The 24685-nt window shown below is 39.0% G+C and overlaps 1 pseudogene; it reads left to right on the forward strand.

Annotated features, from left to right (window-relative positions):
* The first annotated feature begins 1321 nt into the window (after positions 1-1321).
* Positions 1322-24222, forward strand: LOC117015055 (UDP-N-acetylglucosamine transferase subunit ALG13 homolog; annotated as a pseudogene).
* Positions 24223-24685: the final 463 nt, after the last annotated feature.

Here is a 24685-nt window from a genome sequence, read left to right on the forward strand (position 1 = left end):
CCACGGAGCCATAAATAGGGGAGTCATGCCACTATATTCTCTCTGGAGGCTGGATTCACACGACCTGCAACTTGCTGTCTGCTTCTCTGCCTGCAAACCAACCGACTGACTCTCTCACTCTCGACTGGACTCACCAGTGCAGTCGGGGCAGTTATATCAGTGGCTAACTGGTTACAGATGACGGCCAATTAGCCACAGCTGACGGCCATCTACTACCTGAGCCAGCACCTTTCCACATGAGACCAAGAGCCTGGAAACTGCTCTCTGGGACTCTGTCCCCACAATGACAACTCATATATGTATAGCCCAACTCTGAACACTGCTGGTTTGCTTATGAATATTAGATTTTTGACCAGAGTTTGGTAGTTTTGAGTTGAAATCTTGACCTAAATAATATATTAATGGTCACTCATATAAAACACATTCAGCAAGGTAACATAAAATAGGGTTCCACTAAAATATATATACTGGTAGTTGTATTTGTTTTAGGCATAAAAAAAAAGGTTGACTTTTTTATATGCATATAATTTAAACAAATTATTCTGTGAAAATATGCTTAATAAAAATTTTTTAATTTAAACACTATGCAGAAAGCAACCAAAAACAGGTAATAAAATTTTGCTATTTGAAAAATGCTGTTTGTTAATACTGCCTTTCAAGATACAAGTGCTATTTTCTTCAGTGAAAATACAGCTATGACACCAGAGTTCTGGAGCTCACAAATTTTGACTATACCATGACGGCTATATGTATTTCATATACAAAAACGTCCTACTATAATGGTAATGTTCTTTTTTATGTATGTAATGCAGAAATGAAAATGATACGGTAGTCACTGATAAGAACGCGTTGTACACTCTAGAGCCGTTTGGCGATTTGTACCTTGGGTTAAGAGTTCTTGGATTGTCATTTAATTATTATATTTTTGTGGCTCAGCTCACTGATGTTCATCTCCTTCTTGTCAGCCCTTGCTGCTCTTTCAGGCAATCAAAGCTGCTCTGCACCGCAGACCTGTGCCTCTGCTCCTGGGCCTTCACCAGGTGCTTCCCCTCCTCTTCTCCAGTATGGCCCCATCTTTGTCTCACTGATAACATAAAAGGAGGGGGACCCTGCTGTGTGGACATTGAGAGTCGAGGCTGGACCAGAGGCAGAGGACTGAGCAGCCAAGGAGGTGGGGGCTCCTCAGAGCCTACCCAACTCTCTACCTACTCCAGTCCTGCCTCCCCCTCACCAGGGGCCCTACTGAAGGCCAAGGCCATCTCTTTCTCTGAGGATTTATTATTCCTGCTGCTTCCTCCAGGGGGTGGGGAGGGCAGCCCAGATGGACCAAGGACAAGCCTGCACGCACCTGGGGGAGAAGAGACAAGCAGTGGATTCCCGGGCCTGCACCTGCGTAGAAGACAAAGACTCGGTATTGCTTAAATGACCCAGATGAGAGCTGCAGCTGAGGTTCTTTTCCTGAGAGTTGGGTAAGGCTATTGTGCTTCAGGTCCCCATTAACAAAAAAGATGGCGGGGTGGGGAGATGTCCAAGAGACTGTGGTCCAAGAGACTCTCTGTGTGCATCCTTCCATGTCTAGGGCTTTGGGGCATTTGGGTAAAGTACTGTTCCTCCAACAGTAACCTCCCACAGCCAGCTGGCCCCTTTCCCCTCTCAGCCCGCCCTGCTCATGTCCGAGCCTCGGAGGACCCCAGCCCATGACAGCACAGGGCTCCGAGGGCCTCTCCTCTCCTCCTTTCTGGGACCCTCTCCTTCCTCGCCCCATTTCTGCTCTGCCCCTCAGGGCCTGTGGTAGGGTTCCTCAGGGAGTGTTCTGAGAAACTCAGTCTTCCCCAGCTCCCTGGCCCATGTACTGTTTGTCTATACGACTATAGGACTACCACCTTGTTCTTCATTACCACCGACCTCAGAGGCCCTACTCTGGTTCCCTGGACCTTGGGCCCCCAGCCCCTCACTGTACCCCTCAACCTCTCACTGCCGATGTTGCCTTCATGCCCTCTTCCCTACTTCTGCCCTATGTTCCCAACCAAAGGAGTGGCAGGACTTTGGATCGCTCCATTCCACGTTGTGCTCTCCTGCCCCTCCCCCACACACTGGCTACTCTGTGGGCAGGGAGCTCAATTTTGTAGAGAGAGCTCAGTATTGTAGGGAATGCAGCGGCACAGTCTAGGTTCCTATCTCTGTGTATAAACTGTTAGACCATGGGGAACAAAATCATGGAGATTAAATTTTCCACTAGGCCAGCAACATAGAGGTTTTAATTTGAAATTAAATGTGTTTTTTTTTAAGTTAATATAATATTTCTTGCCCACCTGAATTGAAGAGGGAGATTCAGGCTCAATCCATGTGGTAGCCAGGAAGTATTTCTCTCCTGTCAGAAGGTAAGTTCTAAGAGGGAGGGACCGTGTTGTCTTGTGCAGTTTCCACAGTGGTATAAAGTAGGCAATTACTAGTGGTTAAATAAATGAGTGACTAGATCAACACATTAGCACAAATGTCACTATTGAATTAGTTATTATCCAGCAGGAGGCATGCAGTAAGAACAATAAGCTTTGAGGCCAGAAAAGAAAATTTCCTGAACAGTAGAGGACAGGAGACAAATGGGTAGCACACTGCACCCCTATGCTGTAAACATGCTGATGAAGGGGCAGGAACTTGTTTCACCCTGAAGCTGGATGGAGGTGGCTGTGATGGGAGGCATTGGGTAGGGCTGCCAAACACAGTTTGTTGTTCTGACTCGTATCAAAATGATGCAAGGAAGGGTTGGAAACATTGCTCTGAAAGGAGACCTTCCAACTTTAGCCTTTTAAAATAACTTGGAAATTTTTTTGCAAGTATGCAAAGGCCTATCTCTATGGCTACTACGGCTACAAATGTTTCCTTCTTAGCCCCTTCTTTCCATTTTTTTTTTTCTCCTGTTCCTCTTTTGAGCAAATGTGAGCTCAAAAGCTCTCAATCATGCACTTGGAATTGAATTGGGCAGCTGGTGGCTGGTACAAGGAAAAGGAAAAGCCCAGAAAAAAAGGTGCATAGGAAAGGTGTCGTGCGGGGTGTCAGGCGGGGTCTCTGGTCCCACTCCCCACATAAGAACACAGGACATGGTGAGGCCAAAAAGGAACACCCACGGAGCCATAGGTAGGGGAGTCATACCACCATACTCTCACTGGCGGCTGGGTTGGAGACACAGGAACCAGGAGCAACACAATTCTCAACCCTCACTGTACCGCTTGCAGACTCAGCCACCATCTTCTTGCTAGCTCCCCCTTTTTCTGCTAGCCTAGCCACGGCAGTTATATTAGTGCCCAATGGCTCACTGGTTACAGCTGATGGCCAACTAGCCACAGCTGATGGCCATTTGATCACAGTCGACAGCCATTTACTACCTGAGCCAGCACCTTTCTATGTGAGGCTGAGAGCCTGGAAACTGCTTTTTGGGGCTCTGTCCCCACAAAAGGCTTTTCAGTCTTTTAGTCCTGATGGGGCCGGCTACAACAGCTTTTTTGCCCAGCACCATCAGAATTCTTCCAACTGCTAGGCCAGTTGAGACAAGGACCCTTTCCAGAACTTGGGCTAGAAAGTCACACACAGGCCTTGAAATAATCAAAGCACCTAGCACAGTGTTGATTTTGCTCCTTCCCACGCACTCAAACACTCCTCCATTCTTATCCCCACCCCCTTCGTAGGAAACTCACCAATATCTTCTGTTTCATGAGAGAGCAACATATGATCAAATAATTCACAAGACAAGCTACAGCTTGCAACAAGGTATAATTAAGAGGTGTCAGATATTTACCAACAAGCTCAGCATATGGGACTAGAAAACTCCTTAACTCTGCTGAAAGAATCCAGCGGCCTGCTGAGAAACCCGTGTCAGCCTGACAGCGTCTGGCTTAATTACTTCAAATTTAAAATAATTAATAAGTTCCTCATTTTCCAACTGGAAAGCACTTAACACTGTTCAATAAAGCACTGTTCAATAAAATAATTCCTAGTCTATAGAACTTGCTGCAGCTAGAAGGAGTTGTTTTTATGTCTTTTATCCTGTAACTTTGGGTAAGTTTTCTGCTGCACCTTTGAAATGATGTTTTAATGCTGGACCTCCCACAGGAATGTGAGTGCCCATCATTATATTTTTTCTAGCAAACTCAGTCTCCCTCCAGTGCATCAGGAAGAGAGAGCTTTGCTTTCCCCACTCCTCCTCTTACTAATCCTTCTGAGTCATGGCTTATTGTAAATGGTCAAAGGAGACTTTCAGCCTCCAAACCTAAATATTTGCTAAAAATACATTTGGGAAGAAGGTGTATGGAGGTGGTTGAGTAAAAGAAAAAAATTATGCCAAGGAAAGGAAGCCTGAAAAAAGGAATCATAGAAGGAAACAGCAATAAAGGATGGGTAAATGGGCCTAAACTTCACTTTTCTGTAGTGGGCTTTCCATTAGGTATCCTTACAGATGCCTGCATGAGGTGTATGGAGACACAAGGCAGCAAATCTCATTTTTAAAATTGTTTAAACAGAGGTTTTTAGGCTGTAAGTGAACTCTCTTTCAAGAATAGACGTTTTATTTGACAATGCAGAATGGAGAGCAACAGAGGAAGCTGTGGTTTCTCAAAGGTTGTATTTTTGACATCTTCCCTAAAAGAAACTACTCAGTCCATCCTGAGTGAGTCATTTTTAATAGAAGAGTTAAAGTTGGGAGTTCTATATAGCTATTAAGGGGGGGGGCTAGAGGGGGGAGGGATAAAGATGAAATGGCAGCAGGGCCTGCACCAAGGGCTGAGCAGAAGCTCTCAGCTCCATCCAGTCCACCATTCTCAAACTTCAGTGTGTGCGTGGAAGTCCCTGCACAGCTTGTGAATGTGATCAGTGCTGGGTTCCACCCCCGGGGCTTCTGATTCATAGATCGGCAATGGGACTTGGAATCTGCACCTTTCCTAATGACTCATGTGTTTCTGGTGCCTGTGATCCCTCCCCCACACTTTGAGAAACTGCTGCTGTCAGTGACTCTGCAGGGGTGGGATCCCCGAGATGGCCAGACAACCTCCTATGCTGCCATTCAAGGGAAGCAAATGACATCAGCGAACAGTTATTATGACCAAGTGTTCTTAAGTCAGAAGGCGAAAGTTTTCTGTGCCTGTCCAACAAAATAAGCTCTGTCAGCAGTGAATCAAAAATCCTTGCTTGATTTGTTTCAAAATGTCATTCACTCCTTTGGGGAGAAAATTCCATAAATAACTGGGGAAAACCTATCCCTTTGTAATCCAAATAACATATTTTTTAGAAGTTGTGATGAGATGCCATCATAGGTCCATAGACCTTCCACAAGAAATGAGATTTGTACTGCACCTTCTTTTGTTGGAGGTATTGCTCAGTTGTCTTCACAGTGGCTAGACTGTGAGAGAAACCCCTCTGTGTCCACATCCATCACTGCATAAGCCCCACCAGCAATGGGTCCTGATGCTGTCCACATGGATGAGGAATCCCACTTTTGGAAGAGGGATGCAAGCCCTGAGGGCTGTGTTGGAATCCGGCAAGCATTGTTTCAGACAGAGAGGAAAGGAGAGTGAAACTCTTTGGTCTCAGTTTCTCAATACCCTTTTCATTATGATCAAAACATCAAAGCACATATACTTGCTCAAAGAGGGGAGAAATCCCCACTTCGGACAGATATGTATGTTAATAATAAAGATGAGTATGCATCAAACTCTCCAGAGGAGCAGAAGTTCCTCTTTGCTAGAGTCCAGGGTTGAAACACTATGGCATTGGCAACAAGCAGCTCAAGGTTGAAGCCCAACTTTGCCCTATGCTATCTGTCTGATTTGGGGCCTGTCATTTACTTCTCTGAAGGTCAGTTTATCAATAAATTAGGAAATAATAACAGGACTTAGCTTAGAGTGCTGTTATAAGGATTAAATGAGAATCTTCAGTAGATTGCCTGTACAAGGTACAGGAACAAAAAATGCTAGTTATTCTCTCCTATAAATCCATGAGGTAGAGACTATGCCTCTGGAGTTGATCACTGTAATCTCAGTGTAAATTGTGGCATATGATTCATGTTCCATAAGAACTTTTGGGATGAAGGGAAGAAGGAAGGAAGCTAGAGAGGAAAGAAAGAAGGAAGGACAGACTTTGGAAGATAAAAGAACTCTATTCCAGGGCAAAGAATGAGAATGAGAAGTGTTCAGAAACTATGTGTTAGCCTAGACAACGCTTCAACAAATTATATATAATGACGTGTGATCAAACAATATGGTGAATGTTTAAATAAAAATAATTTATTACAGTAAAAGACACATTGTCATTAATCCCCCTCAAAACACTCCCCCTCACTTCGAACAAACTTATCCCATTGTTCTTGCCACTTTATGAAGCAGTTCTGGAAGTTCTCTTTCATGAGTGTCATTACTTGTGCTGTCGTGACTGTCTCTGTCCTGAATCGATTCAAAACGTGTACCTTTCATGGTCATTTTGACTTTGGGGAAGAGCCAGAAGGCACACGGTGCCAGATCCAGTGAATATGGTGGATGAGGACACACGGTAATGTTTTTATTTGACAGAAATTGCCGTACCAGAAGCGATGTGTGACCCCGAGTGTTGTCATAATGGATGATTTACGGCACACTTTAAAACACACCTTCTCTCAACCGTAGCTCACACCTGACTGACTGCACTGAACAAGGTGAAACTTGTCACTCACTGTTAGAAGGGTTCGACGCGCCACTTCCTGTATTGAAGATCCCTGCCTTTCCTTTGGATGGCACTCGGCAGCGGCAGTCACCATATTTTGTGATCACAACAGAAAGGCTCCCTGTCACATATTGTTTCTGGTATACAGCAATTTCTGTCAAATAAAAACATTATGGTGCATTCTTATCCACCTTATTCACCGAATCTGGCACTGTGCAACTTCTGACTCTTCCCCAAAGTCAAAATGACATGAAAGGTAAACGTTTTGAATCGATTCAGGACAGCGAGGCAGCCATGACAGGGCAACTAAAGACATATGTGTATGTATCTTATTTTTTGCTCCCAAAAATTCCTTTGCAGGTCCAGGGAGTCAAGGACCTGTTCAGATGTCATCTGGTGGTGCTGGCCTTGCAGTAGGTGTCTTCTAGTAAAACTGGGGCAGGAGAAGAGAGCTGGAGAGCCATGTTTCAGCCTGTGAGTAACATTTATCACTTCCATTCAGGTTCACATGGGCTACCCAGATGCAGGGAGAGTGGGGAAAGGGATGTGCTATGTGCCAAGGGAGGAGAGGAGACCCAAACACAGGAGAGAACTGGTGGTGTCTACCACATCACGTGTCCTGGTACCAAAGTCTAAGGATAGGCAGTTGGCAAAGTATATATAGAAGAAAATATGTCCTGAAAAGAATTAACAAAAATGTGTTAAATAATCCTGTGGGGTTATTTTGCTTTTTAAAAATAATTTCATAGGATTTTCCCTTGGCATCTGGTATGTGCAGGTACATAGGAAAGATTTCAAAAAGTACAGTATAGTGTGAATTGATTCGAACGCTTAGTCTCTCTCTCTCTCTCTCCCCCTTCCTCCCTCTCTCCTTCTCTCTCACTCACACTCTTGATCTTTCCTCTCACATTGACACATACTACAGTATCCACATCTTCTCCTACTCTGGGTTAGATAAGAATCCACCTTAACCTAGACCCTAGGAGAAGAGTTACAAATGTTGATATGTAACATTAACCAAGAGGTAACAGCCTATTAGGGTTGGATACCCACCCTGAAATAAAGCCTTCATTCTCATTTCACTGAATAAATAAAATATGGAAGCTTTGACTTGAGCTAACAACTGACTTGGACCAGGTTGCTACATCTAGGACAATTAAATTATGGCAGTTATTTCTTTGGGTGACCTAAATTCAATGAATATAGCTGCACAATTAACTCACTAAAAAGTATCAGTATCCAAATTTGGAAGCATAACCCAGATGTAATCTTCTCACAGTCCACCTCAAGTCAGTTCCATTGATTTAGTTTGCAGGATTCTTGGACTAGAACTAGTCTCTTCTTTTGGTCATAAATTTCTGAGTAGACTATCAGAACTTTTAATGCCTTAGAATTAACGTACTGTAGTTTAACTCCATGCAGTGTTTTAGCTAGCTTTATGGTGGTGAATAAACAACTTCCAAAATCTGAGTGACTCATAGCAATGTTACACTTTGGCAGCTGCAGGTCAGCTGTTGTGGTGCTGTTCAATCTTCTCACTCCAGGACTCAATTTGTGGTTAGGGTTATGTTTTGATTTAGGAACAGCTCTTTGTTGGGATATGCCATTTCCACAGCAAGAAGAAAAGAGCAAGAGTGCTTATGGAAACACACAATGCTTCTTAAATTTGCCCAGAAGTAGCCTGTATCGTGTACACTCAATTGCCATTGGCTAAAGCCGGCCACCTGGCAAAGGAATAGAAAAGTATATTCCCCTCACACAGGACACACAATAAGGTATAATTATACCTCCTTATAGGTGGAGAGGGGTAATTTTTTACAGGAAGAAGGAGGTATATTTGAGAACAACAATACAGTCTACCTCCGTAAGTAACCTATACTGAATCTGTCTCATGTTAATATTCCCTACGGTCTGGCACAGGTGTCCAATGAATATTTATTAAATCACATTGAATATTCATTGTATTGAATGAATATATCTTTTCAGTTTAAGTCAGTCATCTGAGAGAGTATATTTTATTATTATATCTATCACCTCTATTATCATCAAATGATATTTTTTTAATTAGCATGTATACCTAGTATTTATCTGGGCGTTCTACAGGTAACAATAGATTTTATTGATTACCTTCAGTACTTTAACAATCTGAAAGAGAAAAATGATAGAAAATCATTCTAAAAAAGACATTAGCATGCATGCTCATTTATTAACATAAAAACTCACAATTTCCTTTTTGAAAATACTGTTGATAATGCCAATCAAACCCTGAAAAAAGGGAGAAATTGGTTTTTTTGAGCATTGCCTCTGATATTTAAAATTGTATTTCTTCTGTTAGAAACATTTTTGAGGGGAAACACCAGAAATAATCGGGAAGATGTGAATGATTCCCTTTCCATAATGAACTCAGAAATTAGAAGTTGTCTTGAATTGCTGATATTGGAGGCAGTCCCTGAAATAGTTACAAAGTTCAAATACAAAATGAAGATTGCATGTCCAGCCTGAATGAACTCAATATAATACAAGTTTCGAATACATTTGGAGAAGGGTTGTTTATGCTGCTTTTGGATAAAAGTTCAGGCATAATGAAATTCTGAGACCCTGCCAGGCCCCTCATAGGGATCTGGATACTGAGGCTACACTGCAACACCCTCACTATCACAGAAATCACTCCTTTTTATTTGCATCCATTTCAGGAGTTGGTTATGGGCAAATTCATCCATCCAGAACCTGGCTTTTCCTCAAAGATACCAGTATGCTACACATTACATTACAAGAATCAGAACTAATACCTTTATCCTGTAAAACAATGCAATTCCCTCCTAATTGTAACTGGAAATTGTACCAAAGTTATCATCTGTGCTCAGTGAGTTTGTGAATTAATTTGTTATGCTGTTAAAATCCCAGCGTCTCTTATCACCTGCCGCTTTGAAGACTCAAGTTTGCATTACTCACGCTGCCCCTGTCAGCTGCCAACTGCTTGAGCTGAAGGCAGCTAAGAAGTGAATCCTTGAGCTGAGAAATTCCACCTAGGGAAGGAGACGCAGCTTTGACTTGCAAACATGGCCCAGGAACCCAGCATAGCTATCTGGAGAACCACCTGAATCATCGATCCATAAAACCATCATGAAAGTCAATGTCTCCTCCAGCACAGATCAGAGTCAGGCTTAGATAAACTGCTGTAGGTAATGATAACCCTGTTCTCTGAGCATGGACAAGACTAAGGCATCAGTTGTACTGTACCTGGAGGAAACCTGTGCAAACACTAACCTGAAAACAATAGTCAGAAAAGCCAAGCAAACTCTTTGTTTTGAAATCCTTTCCTAAATATATGTGACTTATGCATTCAAAGTTTGATGTTACTTTTGAGTAAATAAGCCAGCATTGCTGATTAAAAGAATATTTATTTTCTACTATGCCACCATACGCCACATACATTTGCCTGGCTGCCAAGTGATAATTAATTTCCTAGTGTGCACTGCCTGTCTCCAGGCTTCCACGGAGCTACCTAGTATTTCTCATTAAAATGAATCCTGAAGGCACTTTGTTATTGTTCAGCCTCGGAAAAATATTGGCGGCGTTTTCTTTTTCCCTCTGACAACATCGTTGTTTTCTAAATGTTAAGTGTAAAGAAATTTTTGTGCATCTTTGAAGAATTCCTTATCAATAATTCATTCACAATCACAAAGGAACAAAATAGCTCGGTGGTCGAAACTATATAGCAATGTTAGGAAAATCGCATCTGCTCTTAGCTCATCATATTACTGAGATAAAGCTCCATTGAAGAAACAATAACATCCACAATTCTATGGGTCTCTCTTTGTGTTCAATTCAGCTGTGCTTTTAAACTGAGCTTTAGGGGGTGTTTTACCAACATTTCAAATGACAGCGCCGGGTGTGGGCACTCTCTTGCATCCATTTTTGTTTATTAAGATGCCTACTGAAAGAGCTGTGTTCTACCTTTGCCTCCCGTCATGGATAATTATCTCTTAATATTGGAGTTTTGTTTACCTTATTTTTATACTATGCCCATCGGGAAGGGAAGTCTATTGCCAGTGCTAAATAAATGTTAAATAATAAGAGTCAGATCATTTCTGCAATGAACGTCTATTTAAAAGAAGAACAAAACTGAAACCTATTACACATTTGCCAAAGACATCCATACAGAACTCAGATATAAAAAGTCAGACTCTCCATTTTGCTTTTAGTGTCACATGAAAAGGCCTTGCTTTTCAATTATTCCAACCACATTTTAAAGAAAACAGCCATTAGCCCTTTTGTTAAAACATTCTTCTACTCTCCTCATTGATTTGAAATTTAATAATGCCAGTTGTTTTCTGTATCATAGCACTGAGTTTTAAAATCACTGAACCTTATTCCTGAAGTCTAAAGTGACGGTTCAATGTGACATAGAGTGCATACAACAAACTGTGGTATGTTTTCTTGATGTTAGTAGACATCTTAGAGTTAATGTTATTTTAGAAACTACAAAGGAAATAATATTGGTTGAGTCCTGCTTATAAATTCATATCAGAAACGTTATCTCTTGGCACACTCAGAAACCCTCTCAAACTTCCTCTAGGCATCACATGAACATCCTTTAGTAGGTCTGCTTTTTAGTCAAAAGCAATGAAATCTTATTTCATCTGAAATAAATATTTCATATCTCTTTAATCTCAAATCCACAGCAAAATTTAACATTGTGCAAAATTAGTTATTGAATAAAAAATACCAATCATGTCTCATAATTCACTTTCTGGGTTCTTGCAACATTGGTAGACAATACTTGGGGTGTGCCTAACACTAAACTTAGAAAAGCAAGTTTTACTGTGTTTCATTGTTTACAGAAACATGAAAATCTCAGTCAAAGGTCTTACAAACTGAGAAACCTGAACAGATTAAAACTGTATATCAGATTATTTCAAGAATAAGAAACATAAGTGTTAATAGATCATTAGTAGTCCACAAACTAAGCCAAATATACTTCGTTATTTTGTCAATCAGGAATTAGTCTGATATAGAAAGAACATATTGATCAAATTCTCTCAATGTCCTCAGATAATATCAATAATAATATCTATCATTTGTTGAATAATGACTGTATGTTGGGTATTATTCTAGAGGAGATTTTACACACACACAAAATCTCAACCTTTACAACAGTCTTCTGAGACTAGTATTATTATCCTCATTTTTCAGTGGAGGAAACCAAGTTTCAAATGTGTTATATAACTTGAACATAGCCAAAACATCATGGCCAGAGTTTGAACCTTTGTCTGTCTGACTCAAAACCTGTGTCCTTAAATATTACTAGGTGATAGAATTGTCAGAAATCTTAATAGTTGATTAAACAACCACATCTAAAGAATATGGACATATGTTATTAGTAATCCCCCAGAGGGAGGTCTCTTATACACAAATTTTCACATTTGGCTCCACCTGGTTCAACTTTTTTTTAATCTAGCTTCATTAAGGTCTGCTTTTCAAATTTACATATGACACAAACCTGGGAGGAATAGATAGCTAATATATTGGATTATGACATTCATATTGAAAAAGAGCTCAACATGAAGAAATAATGAACCCAAACTAGATATGTTTAATAGAGAGGAGCATAAAGGGGAAGACCTATCTTAATTTCAGTTGTAATAATAATAAAAAAAAAATCCTACAGATTTTAAATGGCCACAGATAGCATGATAATGCAACTGAGAAATTAAAGATAGAGTGCATTATCCAGACAGAAGAAAATAGTTCTATCATGGTACTATGTCAGGGAATATCTACAATATAAAAATTTTTCCAAGAAGGACATGAGACAGCTTGTGAAGGTGTGGAGTGGGGACCCCTTGCAGTTTTCAACCAGATTAGAGACAATATCAGGTTTGTTATGGAACCCCTATGAAATTACATGGGCCTATGCCACTTCCTTCTGAAAGCCCCCACCACCACCACCCCCGGGATATGGTAGATCTTTCAGAGTCTTCTTCTGATGTATTTTAAAAATGCTTCCCCAGTGATTCTGGTCCTTTTCTATTCACCTTGCATCTTATCCTACAACCATGCCTGTACCACCCTCAGCCTTTTCCAATATCCCAAGTGAAAGCCATTTGTTACATATATTAAAGCTGCAGAATAGAAGTACACCTTAAAAATCATATAGTAGAAGAAAGAAGTCAATATATCTTTTGTATATAGCAGCCAGAATTCAGCAACACATTAGCTTAAATGTCCCAGCATCAAATGAAAAAGTGAGAAACCAGTGTTTAAAGTAAACTTTGCAATAAAGTGGTTAAAATCTAAGGTTTTAGAGTCAGACCAATCTTGTTTGAATTTCTACACTGTCATTTGCCAGGCGTTTGACTTTGGGGAAACTTTTTAGCCTCTTTAAGCCTCAGATTTCTCTTCTGCAAAATGGGATTGTAATGGTTACTCAACTTGAATCCCAGCTCCACTACTTCTAGCTATGCAACCTTGGGTAAGATGCTCAACCTCTTTGTATATTAACTTTTTCATCTGCAAAACAGCATAAGAATAGTATCTATTTCATAGGGCTGTGAAGAGGAATAAATGAGTTAATATATACAAAATGTTAAAACAATCTGTGGCTTTCAGTTGACCTTCAATAAACCTTAGCTATGATTTACCCTTTCATCACGATGGAGACAATATAACCTGCCGTATCTATTTCACTGGACTCTTATACGAATCATATCACGTGATGAATGAGGAATCATTCTACAAGTTGAAACTTCAATTAAATATTCACCGGTATTTTTATTTTTATCAGCCAGAAATCCACAAAGCATTCGTATAAATTTAAACTTAAATTTTAATTGTATTTCCAGTTGTGTGTAGTTAGATCATTTGTCAGGCATGTTTGGGTACTTGAAATGAATCTCAAAAAATGTTGCCCAGAATTTTACTTACATATTACAAATATACACCTAGACATTCACATTTGCAGGAGACTTTGGAAAGAATCCAAAAATTGTGAATTTCAAAACAACTTTTTAATGAACTTCATTTTCAGGCTTATAATGGAGAAAGCAAATTGTTGTTTTTGGTTTTGATTTTGTTTTTCCCACTCAGACCCAGGGTTGTTTTTAATTGATTTTATTTGCTAACCTTTGAAGAAATAAATCATTGGTTCACAGACAGTAATACTTTGAAAGAGACCCCAAAACCACCACCAGCATAGATCATTTCTAGCCACAGACAGCTGAGTTGTCTTCTCAAACATGGCTTCAAGTTGCACTTTTAAAGTTGACCTTGCCATTTTTTAAACTTCTAAGGTAAAGTTCTCTGTATCTGCTATTTAATAAACAGCATTTTGAACTCATGTTTGATTTTCCTTTAGCCTTTCTATAACAAATCATTAGCTTGTTTTTCTTTCTCTTATGCTAGTCCACATTGAAAATTCAAAAGCTGGAGTTACAGAGATACAGCTATAATGCTCAGGGGCTAAACTGATCAAATTATATGCATAAAATAGGTTTTCAAAACTTAGCAAAAGAAAGTCTTGTACCAAAAGCATCTTTAAAAGACTTTGTTTTTCATATTTTATTGTAGTACCCAACTAATGAAAAGTCACGCTGCCTCAGAATGTATTGGATTTACTGAACTGTGTCTTCAAAGCAAAAGTTGTTTTATGAAGAAAAGGAACTAGCTTTTGTTTTTTCCTGACCAGAAGATTATCTAGTTTGAAGTGAACTGTTATCTCAAAATAAATGAGAAGCGGCAATAAAAGCTAAGTGAAAACCCAAGAGACAATGCTTGCTTCAAACTGAAAGTGGAGGCAGCATCACACCATCACACCGTGTGTAAACGTCTAGCAATACCATTAGACCTGTCTCCTTCAGCTCTATGAAGCATTATTAATCTACACCCATTTGATAGCTACCAAAGCTGCCAAAAAGGAAATTTGTTTTCAAATGCCCTGAAGTGCTGATGATGCCCTTAATTTCACATTGACCAAAAAAGGGATAAAATAAAACTTTTATTTTTGTTTTTAAACTATACTAATGCAATTACATTTCTCATAATCACCTTCTAGTAGATTAAAACTCAACTGTTCATTAGGAAAGAAAGAATGTGTAAAAATAATATTGCTAACAAAGACCTTTCAAAAGGACAATCTTAAACGAAAAACAATCATGAACCAAAGGTTCATAAAGGTTTTATTTATTTATTTTTTTAACGACAAGAAGGTAGTTTTTAGTCTACTTTTAGATGTTTAGTCTACTTTTAAAAGTGTCACGTAGTTACTCTGGGATAATCTACCTGCAAGAAAATGAAATTTTAGACTGTTTTACATTGAAGATAGATGGTGCCATTTAGACTTGCCAACCTTATACTACCACAGGAATGAGTCCAGTTATTCCTGAAAAGGAAGAAAGAGTCAAGGCTACTCCAAACCCATATGTCCTACTTCTTTTAATAGCCACTCTAAGAGCGTACCTTTCATGCTGCCAAAGTTATCACCAGGAGTTAAATCATGGCGCTTTATAACAAAACAAAAAAGTCGTCAAAATTGTCTTTATCTTTTGTAAAGGCAACATGCCCATTAAAAAAAGAATACTGTGACTCTATTTCTTCCCCCAAAAGAGACAGTATCATGAATTCAGGAAATACCCACTCCAAAGCTTAAAAGAGAATGACTTTGAAATTTTTTCCAAATAACTCTTTGAAGAAAGAAAATGCTAGAACTGTCATAGACACCCCCAATAAACAAGAGAATAATCATTTCACTCATGGTAAAAATATTCCGTGATTGGGCCCAATTTAAACTTGGACTTCCAACAACATTTTTTTCTCCAGGAAATAATATGTTAAAAAGTGGAAAGGATGCCAGTTGAAGATATCAACATTTAATTCTCATTACCAAAAATATAATCATAGAAAGAAGGGCTTCTAAAATTAGAATCCCAAATAACTACTGAGTTAAATTCATCTTCAGAGGCAGTACTAAGCATTTAATTAGACTATTTCTGCAAGGAAAGAGCTGATAAATCAATATAATCTAATAAGCTTTTGGCCAGGACAAGGAAGAGTGATCACAATTGCTTGCCATGTGTTTACTCTTCAGGCCTTTTATTGGATAAGTTCCACTAAAGAACAACACAATCAAAGAGAAAGGAGTTGAGAGAATTTTTTTTAACAGAAGAGTTCTGGCTTCAGGATACTATTTTATATATTGAAGATACACAAAACTTTCTTTGGAAGTTCTCCCAACTATATAGTTTGAGCTTGGTAAGTTTGATAAATGGCTGTTTTTTCCTCCAACCTATTAAACAGAGAGAACAGGATTACAAAACTCATGGTTTCAAAGTAGAGTACGTGGATCTGTGAAAGTTAGCAAGTTTTCTGATTTTTGTGACATAAAAAGGATGTGGCTTACCTTGCAACAAGAGGAAAATATCTTTAAACAACTTACTTAGCTTTTCTGGGTCTTGTTTTTATTGTTTTTAAAACTAAAGGGCTAGATTCGATGTTTTCTTACCCTCTCTGTTTATAGGAAGTTGGTTCCTATATGTATATATTGTTAAAGAAAACATTGTTCTGATAGTTGTGAGGACAGTAAGGAAGATTTTATTCAGGACTACCGCAGTAGGTGTCAAGACTATCACAACAGGGGACAGATATGGGGCTCAGCTCCACTCCAAATACATACAGCAAAGGCAGCTGGGGATTTGTAGTCAACAAACAGAATGAGGGGGATCGATGGATGGAAAATTGCTAAGAGGAGACATCAACGATAAAGGGAATTCTCGCTAAACAGATTTAACAGGATACTTGCTGAAGGGAGGTCAGGTCCTGGGAGGTAAGGAATTTGGGGGATTCTCACAAAACTTACTCAGCAGGATTCTTGCTACTAGTACTGGCTATGGAGGCCCAGTAAGGACAGGAATACGGTTGAGACCCAGTCAAGAAGTGGGCTCAAAGGAGCTTGACTGAAGTTTAGTCAAGGACACTGTCGATATGTAGGTTGGCACATGCGCACTGAAGCAGACAGGAGTTTGGAATCAGAAGCAGCAAGTGTATTTTAGAGTTAGAAACAGATGAGAGTGATGTCATCAAGGCATGAGGTGAGCCTCTGGAAATCTCTCCTGCAATTTACAACGAATCGAACAACTATAACTCCACAAAGGACTCCCTGCACAGCAGACAGGCAAGACAGAGGCGCACTACTGAATTCATATAAAGGTGGGCAAATTGTGCGAGCAAGGGAGGAAGGAAGGGAGAAGTGCAGAGATGGAGCCACGTCGGCACAGGACACAATCTAGCTCAGTGCTCTGAGCTCCAGGCATCCTGAAAATACCACAGCTGTGGGAGAGGGAAGAACTCAGACTGCTAGGGATCCGCGTATGGCCCACAGGTCTGAGGGGACAGCACATAATACAGCTGAACACAATGCTCACGGCAGAGACCTCAGAGCAAAGACTGAGGGAAAAAGGCTGAAAAAGGTTTTTAAGCCCTCACTGCAGAGCAGAGAATGGAAGCCTTAGGCACTGAGACTAGCCGCCCCGTCCCTACCCTCCCAGAGCTCGCCCCGCCCCCATTTGCCCAGTGCTAGAAGCAGAACAGTAGCAATGTCAGATCAAAAGAACAGAATATTTGCAGTTCTGAGAGCTGTGGTCCACAGACACAATTTCGCAGCCCAACTAATTCTGGCAAAGGAGAAGGAGCTGTGGAAGCAGAACGGGCTGTGGTGGTAGTCACTGCCAATGCTCTGGGCCACCTCTCACAACCCACCCTGCCCATCCCCACCTATCTGGGTGGATCCCTGCCGGAGTAAACAGAACTGCTGAAACACACAGGCTCTGAATCTGGTGCAGGAAGAGCTCTGGAACTTCAAAAGCTCTCGACATCCCCACACGGACGCGGAGCTCTGTGACCCAGGCGAACTGTTAACAGAGGAGAAGCCCGCCTTCCAGGGAATCCTTCCATTGTGTGAGAAGCTGGAAAGGTGCAAAGAAAACACAACACTACAGTGTGAGAGAGGGAAATAAAAGGCTGCAGTCGGAGAGAAAATAAAACATTCTACCAACATTACTGGAAAACAAAAGAAACACCTCTTTCTATCAACCTGTTGCAGAACCCACACCGGTAGATGTCTAGGAAGAGAAATGATAAATCATTAATTACCGTGAATAATCAAGGCAACAAGACAGCTCAGAAACAAAATGAAAATTCTCCAGAAAATGAACTTAAAGATATGGAAATATGTGACTTAAATGACAGAGAATTCAAAATTGCAATTCTGAGGAAACTCAAAGAGATGGAAGAAAACACATAAAGGCAGTTTAATGAATTCAGAAACACAATCAAAGAACAACATGAGCATTTTACGAAAGAGATTGAAATTTTTAAAAAGAACCAAATAGAATTTCTGGAGATTAAGAACTCAATAGAAGAAATTAAGAATGAAATAGCTAGCACAGGCAGTAGAGTTGATCAGATGGAGGAAAGAATCTGTGACATTGAATATAGAAACCTGGAAATGACACGGACGGAAGAAGAAAGAGACTTGAGACTTAAAAGAAATGAAATTACTCTGCAAGAAATTTCTGACTCCGTCAGAAAGAGCAATATAAGAATAATGGGCATACCAGAAGGGGAAGAAAGGGAGAAGGGAACAGAGAGTATATTCAAATAAATAGTCAATGAGAACTTCCCAAACTTGTGGAAAGAACTGGATCCTTGCATCTAAGAAGCCAATAGAACACCTAATTACCTCAACCGCAACAGGCCTTCTCCAAAGCACATTGTATTGAAGCTGTCAAAAATCAACAACAAAGAAAGAAACCTCAAGGCACCCAGGGAAAAGAAGACGGTAACCTACAAAGGAAAGCCCATTAGATTATCATCAGATTTTTCAGCAGAAACTATACAAAACAGGAGGGAGTGGAACCAAATACTCAAACTATTGAAAGAGAGAAATTATGAGCCAAGAATAATATACCCAGCAAAGATATCCTTTAGATATGACGGAGAAATAAAGATCTTTCCAGACCTACAGAAGCTGAGGGAATTTTCTAATACACGACCTGCACTACAAGAAATACTAAAGGAGGCTATTTGACCACCATCAACAGGGACAATTTGTGGTAACCAAAACATAAAAAGGGGGAGAGTAAAAGCCTGAACCGGAACAGAGAAAGGGAGAAAGTAAGCATGCTGAAGAAAATGGAATACTCTAAATATCAAACTTTCTTTTACATAAACCGAATGGTAACCACTCAAAAAAAAATCCAGAACTAAAATATATACTGTAATAAAAGAAAAAACAGAGGGAAAAAATCATAGAATACCACCACACAGAAATAATAGACAACAACAAAAAGGCAAAGAAACAATGGAGACACAGCCTTACCAGAAAACTAAAGATAGAATGACAGGAAATCCTCACATATCAATAATCACCCTAAATGTAAATGGACTGAATTCACCAATAAAAAAGCACAGAGTAGCAGATTGGATCAAAAAACTAAATCCAACCATATGCTGTCTCCCAGAGACACATCTTAGCTACAAAGACAAGCATAGACTCAAAGTGGAAATTGACACTCCAAGCAAATGGTATCCAGAGAAAATCAGGTGTAGCCATAATGATATCAGAAGAAACAGACTTCAGGGTGAAAAAGGTAACAAGAGACAAAGATGGACATTTCATAATGGTAAAGGGGACTATATAACAAGAAGACATAACAGTCATGAATAGTTATGCCCCCAATCAGGGAGCACTGAAATATACGAAGCAATTCCTAACAGAACTAAAGGGAGAAATTGACCAAAACACAAGTATACTAGGGGACCTAAATACATCATTGACAGCTATAGATAGATAATCCAAACAGAAAATAAATAATGAAACAGCAGCCCTAAATGACACATTAGATGAAATGGACATAATTGACATTTATAGAGCACTTCATCCTAAAACATCAGACTATACATTTTTTTCTAGTGTACAAGGAACATTCTGAAGGATAGACCATATATTGGGACATAAAATTAGCCTCAGCAAATTTAACAAGAGTGAAATCATACCAAGCATATTCTCTGATCACAAGGCTTTGAAATTGGGTATCAACTGCAAAAAGAAAGCGGGAAAAACCACAAATACTTGGAGATTAAACAACATACTTTTAAAGAACGACCGGGTCAAAGAAGAAATTAGAGGGGAGATCAAAAGATACATAGAAACAAGTGAGAATGAAAATACATCCTACCAAAATTTTTGGGATGCGGCGAAAGCAGTTTTAAGAGGGAAATTTATATCTTTACAGGCCTATCTCAAGAAACAAGAAAAATCCCAAATAAGTAATCTCCCGTTACACCTTAAAGAACTAGAAAGAGAAGAACAAATGAAACCCAAGGTCAGCAGAAGAAAGGAAATAATAAGAATCAGAGCAGAACTAAATGAAATACAGAACAAAAAAACAATAGAAAAAAAACTAATGTGACAAAGAGCTGGTTCTTTGAAAAGATTAACAAAATTAACAAACCCTTGGCTAGACTCACTAAGATAAAAAGAGAAAAGACATTATAAACAAAATCAGAAATGAAAAAGGGGAAGTTATAACGGATGTCACAGAAATATAAAGGATCACCCAAGAATATTATGAAGGACTATATGCCACCAAATTCAATAACCTAGAAGAAATGGACAAGTTCTTAGAAACATATAGCCTTCCTAGGCTGAACCATAAAGAATTGGAAAGTCTAAACAGAATGATCACCAGTAACGAAATTGAATCAGTCATCCAAAACCTTCCCAAAAGCAAAAGTCCGAGACCAGATGGCTTCACTAGTGAATTCTACCAAGCCTTCAAAGAGGATCTAATACCAATCCTGCTCAAACTCTTCCAAAAAACTGAAGAAGAGACAGTTCTCCCTAACCCATTTTATGAGGCCAACATTACCCTGATACCAAAACCTGGTAAGGAAAACACAAGAAAAGAAAACTACAGACCAATATCTCTGATGAATACAGATGCAAAAATCCTAAACAAAATTCTAGCAAATCAAATACAACAATGCATTAAAAAGATTATTCATCACGACCAAATGGAGCTCATCCCAGGGGCACCAGGATGGTTCAACATCCACAAATCCATCAATGTGATACATCACATAAACAAAAAATAGGACAAAAATCATATGATTATATCAATTGATGCAGAAAAAGCATTTGACAAGATACAACATCCATATATGATTAAAACACTTAATAAAATAGGTATAAAAGGAAAATACCTTAACATAATAAAGGCCATATATGACAAACCCTCAGCTAATCTCATAATTAATGGTGAAAAACTGAAGCCCTTTGCTCTACGTTCAGGAACACGAAAGGGCTGTCCCATATCACCTCTGCTTTTCAACATAGTGTTGAAAGTCCTCACCAGAGCAATCAGGCAAGAGAAAGAAATAAAAGGCATCCAAATTGGGAATGAAGAAGTTAAATTGTCACTCTTTGCAGATGACATGATGTTATATATAGAAAACCCTAAAGACTGCACCAAAACGCTATTAGAAACAATCAATGAATACAGTAAAGTTGCTGGCTACAGAATCAATGTACAAAAATCCATTGCATTCCTATACACTAACAACGAAATCTCAAAAAAAGAAAAAAAAAAACAATTCCTTTTGCAATTGCAGCAAAAAGAGTAAAATACATAGGAATAAATTTAACTAAGGATGTGAAAGACCTATAGGCTGAAAACTATAGGACATTTTTAAAAGAAATTGAAGAAGACACAAAGAAATGGAAAGAAATTCCGTGCTCATGGATTGGAATAATTACCATAGTTAAAATGGCCATATTACCCAAAGCAATATACAGATTTAATGCAATCCCCATCAAAATCCCAATAGCATTTTTTAAAGAAATAGAACAAAACATCATCAGATTTGTTTGGAACCACAAAAGACCCCAAATAGCCAAAGCAATGTTAAGAAAAAGGAACAATGCTGGAGGCATTACACTCCCTGACTTTAGCTTGTACTACAGGGCAACAATAATCGAAACAGCATGGTATTGGAAGAAAAACAGACACATAGACCAACGGAGTAGAATTGAGAATCCAGAAATTAAACCACATAAATATGGACAGACAATTTTTGACAAAGAAGCAAAAAACATACAATGAAGAAAACACAGCCTTTTCAATAAATGGTGCTAGGAGAATTGGAAAGCCACGTGCAAAAGACTGAAACTGGACTACTATCTGTCACCATGTACCAAAATTAATTCAAAATGGATCAAAGACTTAAGTATAAGACATGAAACAATAAACTGCATAGAAGAAAACATAGGTACTAAACTTATGGACCTTGGGTTCAAAGAGCATTTTATCAATTTGACTCCAAAGGCAAGGGAAGCAAAAGCTAAAATAAATGAATGGGACTAGATGAAACTTAAAAGCTTCTGCACAGCAAAAGAAACCATCGACAAAATAAAGAAGCAACCAACTGAATGGGAAAAGATTTTTGCAAACAGTGCCTCCGATAAAGGGCTAATATCCAAAATATACAAGGAATTCATGCAACTCAACAACAAAAAAAACAAACAAACCAATTGAAAAATGGGCCGAGGACCTGAAGAGACATTTCTCCAAAGAGGACATACAAATGGCAAATAGACATTTGAAAATGTGCTCAACATCACTAATCATCAGAGAAATGCAAATAAAAACCACAATGAGATACCACCTCACCCCAGTTAGAATGGCTATCATCAAGACAAATAGTGACAAGTGTTGGAGAGGCTGTGGAGAAAAGGGAACCCTCAGACACTGTTGGTGGGAATGCAGCCACTATGGAAGGCAGTGTGGTGTTTCCTGAAAAAATTACGAATAGAATTACCATATGACCCAGCAATCCCTCTCCTGGGTATCTACCCAAAAAACCTGAAACATTTATACATAAAGACACATGTGCTCCAATGTTCATTGCAGTTTTGTTTACTGTGACCAAGACTTGGAAACAACCAAAATGTCCTTCGAATGATGAATGGATAAAGAAGTTGTATACACAATGGAATACTATTTGGCGGTAAGAAAAGATGAAATAGGACCATTTGTGACAACGTGGATGGATCTTGAGATTATAATGCTAAGCAAAATAAATCAGACAGAAAAAGCAGAGAACCTTATGATTTCACTGATATGTGGTATATGAACCAAAAACAACAAAAGAACAAGACAAACAAATGAGAAACAAAAACTCATAGACACAGACAATAGTTTATTGGTTACCAGAGGGTAAGGGGGGAGGAGGGTGGTAGGTGAGAGTAAAGGGGATCAAATATATGGTGATGGAAGGAGAACTGACTCTGGGTGGTGAACACACAATGTGATTTATAGTTGATGTAATACAGAATTGTACACCTGAAATCTATGTAACTTTACTAACAATTGTCACCCCAAAAACTTTAATTAAAAAATAAATAAATAAATAAATAAATAAATAAGAAACAAGACCCTTTATTACACAATGATGGAAGTCTGAAAATGTTTAACATGGCTTTGATTTAGGAATTTTAGTTTATACTAAAATGTGACAAATTTTCTGCCTTCCAATTTACTTGATAGATTATATTTGTTTATATTAATACACTTAAATATTTATAATGTACTTACAAATAATTTATAGAATGCTTTTTATTAAATAAAGCTCCCTCCCCACCCCCCTAAAAAAAAAAAAGAAAGAAAACAAAACAGATTAGGATGGCACCAACTGAGAGGCTGCCCTCAAAGGGAGAAGTTTTTCACAGTACCTGAACGGGGGACAAATATTTTGACTAATTCAAAAGCCGAATCAAAGGATGCAAAAGTGGGCTCCTCAGCCCTGCTGGACCAGGTTCCTGCCGCTGGTCTAGTTCCACGCGCCACCCGATCCACACCCCAGGCCGCGCTGGGCCCATCCCGCATCTCCTCCAACTCCTCCCCACTCTCAGTATCTTCTGGGGCACAGTGTCCCCTCCGGGCTCATGGTTCCTGCAACTCAATCAGGAGGCAGAATGAAGATGCTAGTTGGTTTCGCCCTAAGTTTTCGGCCCTTTTTTCAGAATCTTTGACGGGTCTCAGGTTTCTTGTGGGGTCAGTTCTTTCACTACTCCATCATCAAGAGCCTATTTACAACCGACTTGTCCTACAAATATAATCGATAGAGGAAAGGTGGCACCTGAACATTCAGTACTGAGTCATGTACTCTGTATGTTTAGAGGTACAAGGATTCTTTGAAAGAAGATCTTGATAAAGCAGGTTATTAGGCACTCAGGTGCAGGAAGCTGTTTGGAGACTGGAAACAAGAAAGCCACTTGCAGTGGTTATAAACGAAAAGTTAATGAACAATCATCAGCTGAAATTGGCAAAGCAGCTAAACAGAAGGGCCTCTCTTCTACTGTACCTGCAGCACGTTTCCTGGGCTGTTACAGTCAGAGGACTTAACAACACTGAAATGTTTTCCTCCTGGCCAGCCAGAACATTTTCTGCATTTTTGGATAAAGTTGTTGGATCACAAAAATAAACACTAAACTTTCAGCATTTTAAAAACACTCCCTAAATCCAGTCTATGGAATGTGGTTAAATCAAATACATAATATATATATTCAGAATAATATAAATTAATAAACTTCCTACATCTATAAAATGCTAGAAAAATGTATGGTGGGTATATTAGCATTTGGGTCCAAATAGTAAGTGCAATTTAGTAAATTTATTAGAATTTTCCCCAATCTGAATATTTTAGTAAAAGAAATATATAGTGAGCATTCACAGGTCTTATCCTACTACCCAAATGAATTGGAATCATGAAAAAATGAATTAAATTTGAAAATTCTAATAAGAATCTCAAATATAGTTTGATGTTTCTTAGAATAAGAAAATGAAATAGTAACAAACTTGTACAAACTTTTTGAGAGTCAGCATCTTTAGCTTCGTAATCCAAGGAACGAAATTATAAGAAAACAACCAAAAGTAATGGATTATGT

Source organism: Rhinolophus ferrumequinum, chromosome 22, assembly GCF_004115265.2.
Source record: "Rhinolophus ferrumequinum isolate MPI-CBG mRhiFer1 chromosome 22, mRhiFer1_v1.p, whole genome shotgun sequence".
Classification (NCBI taxonomy): Eukaryota; Metazoa; Chordata; class Mammalia; order Chiroptera; family Rhinolophidae; genus Rhinolophus; species Rhinolophus ferrumequinum.